This window comes from Amphiura filiformis, chromosome 2 (genome assembly GCF_039555335.1).
Source record: "Amphiura filiformis chromosome 2, Afil_fr2py, whole genome shotgun sequence".
Classification (NCBI taxonomy): domain Eukaryota; kingdom Metazoa; phylum Echinodermata; class Ophiuroidea; order Amphilepidida; family Amphiuridae; genus Amphiura; species Amphiura filiformis.
In genome coordinates this window covers 34,353,545-34,356,150 of record NC_092629.1, presented here as the reverse complement: position 1 = coordinate 34,356,150, position 2,606 = coordinate 34,353,545, and positions in this window count along the sequence as shown.

Below are 2,606 nucleotides of genomic sequence, written 5' to 3'. Positions count from 1 at the left end.
GTGATAACATCTGAAATGGGGAAATAAAATATCTTGGAAAATGTGTGTAAAATATGGGAGGGGTCACGGTGGTTTGAATTTGTTTGTTTGTTTGTTTAAACGGTCGCTCCGTATGGAGACACGCTTGGGTCCTGATGGGACCAGGCTCAAACAAAAATGCTCAAGCAAGGCTAAAAAGCCTATATAATCATGCTGGCCTGATGGCACATACAACTGTATTCATTTTTAAGCAAAGTTGAAAACTGATGGTGCTATATTTATCTTAAATCTTGTTCATATCTTTACATGGGTTAGACACTCATGACACTTGTATAATGGTATTAAAATATCATGAAAATGAGTAACACATAAAACATTTTTTTACTACTTTTTATCATGAAATAAAAGTCAGAATAATTTAGATAAAGAAAGGAAAATCTATGTTACTTAAAAATAGCTCAAATATATGTGTATTAGTCCGGGGGGAGGGGTTCTCAGTACAAATGACCATACGGGGACGTGCCGCAAATATGGGTAGCATTTTCAGCCTTTTGGTATATCAATGACCCCTTTTTCAAAGCCTATTTTGGTATATAAATGGGTCCTTTTTCAAAATTTTCTCAATTTTTTGAAAAATATCCCAATTTTTCCTTAATCTAGCCAAAATTTTCAAAATTTTCCCAAAATTTTGGGAAAATTTGTAAAAACTAAGACAATTTGGGTTAAATTCGGCCGAAAATTTTGACTTTTGGTATATAAATGGGTCCAAATTTCTTGAAAAATTGATATATTTATGGGTCCACTTTCAAATTCTCAGCAGCACGTCCCTACCAAAACCAAACTTGAGTACCCCCCCGGGGTATTAGTGTGGTAGCTGTTAGTATTGTAAAGGTCTAGAATTGAAAATTATGTAATGGTCCCGGGGTAATGGTTTGTCATATTAATAAATAATCACATAAAACACTCTGTAAAACAACCATAGCAATAAGAAATATTATAATTAACCAAAAATATTAGTAATAACTATCAGGAAGCAGGGCGTAGCAAGCGGGTGGACAGGCAGGTGAAGACCAGGGGCCCGGACCAGGGGCCCCCAGTATGGTTCAGAGACGGGATAGGGTTGATATTAAGGAGATGTTAAAAGGGCCCATACTACCAATATTTCACAAAAAGCACCCACTTTTGTTCAAATTGGGCGCATTGCACTGAAAACCCATCCATTGATATACCAAAATCGCTGAAAAGGTACCCCAAATCGGTAGCGTATACCTTCAACCATGAGACCCCCCCTTGGTTTGATGTTATTAAAACCATTGATTGACAGCAGTGGCAGCGCCATAGAGGGAGAGTGCAAATGCCCCCCAAAATTAAGAAAATTTCAACATTTTGTGCATTTTGCCCCCCCTGAAATTCACTATGCCCCCCCAAAAAAAAAAAAATTCCTGGTGCCGCCACTGATTGGCAGGAACATGCTCTATTATAATCACGATATAATTATTAATATCCAAGATATGGTACAGTCCCAGCAAAAAACATTTTCAACATTATTTGCAAAAGGTTAGAAAGATTGCCAGAAAACATTTTAACAAAACGTTTTAACATCTTGTTTTTTATCTTTCTATAACCCGACATGCAATGTTATTAACACATTTTTAGTACCAAAAATCCAAAATATAATGTTAAAAAACACTTTTAAAAATGTTTTGTGTTTGCTGGGGTGCTCAATCATAAGGGAAGCTTGACAACATATTAAACTTGGCCATGTTGGCTGATAGTACATATTTTCTGGACCGTGCTGACAGTACTGTTTGCAAATAATTCTGGTATACTTTGAGCACAAGTATAACCAGTGGCGACACCAGGAATTTTTTTCGGGGGGCATTGGGGGGGCAAAGTGAATTTCAGGGGACACAATTGGCCAATTTTGTGCAAAATTGCCGCAAAAAGTGGAAATTTATGTGATTTGGGGTTTTTTGCCTCAAAAGCGGGGGGGGGGGGAAGAAAAATATTTGGGGCAGCAAATGTCCCCTTGCCCCCACCCCCCACCCCCGTAGCGCCGCCACTGAGTATAACCCTAATCCTATCCCTAACCCTAAAACACAGGGTGTGCAGGGTAAACCAGAATTGTACCAAAATGTGTGTCTATTAGGTAAAATTGCCATTCTGTATTGAGTTTCTGATGAGCGAGGTCATATGGGCCTTACAAAACAGTATTGTCATGTATCATCAGCCAATTTTAATATTTCATTTATGATTTTATCTTGTGATATAATTGTATGTACAGAAATATTTCGCTTTAATACTATTTTGTTAAACTATCTCAGCAAGAAACTAGTTTTATCAGTCAGATAATACTTTTTTTAAACCAACTTATGTAATAAATAGTGTACACTCTTTGTTCAAATGAATTGTCAAAATAATATTATTAAAGCACAAAAATTAACTTCTCTAAAACAGATATCGGCAAGCTCCATACCAGACCAGGGCCAAAAGGAGTGATAAAAGAGGAAGAAAAGGAGAGATGAAATATGGGTGAGCACAGATTTTTACTTTTTTTATCTTGAAAAGGCCAAATTGGCATTGAAATTTGCAATGCATTGTGGGACAGTTTTTGCAGTTTTGGGACA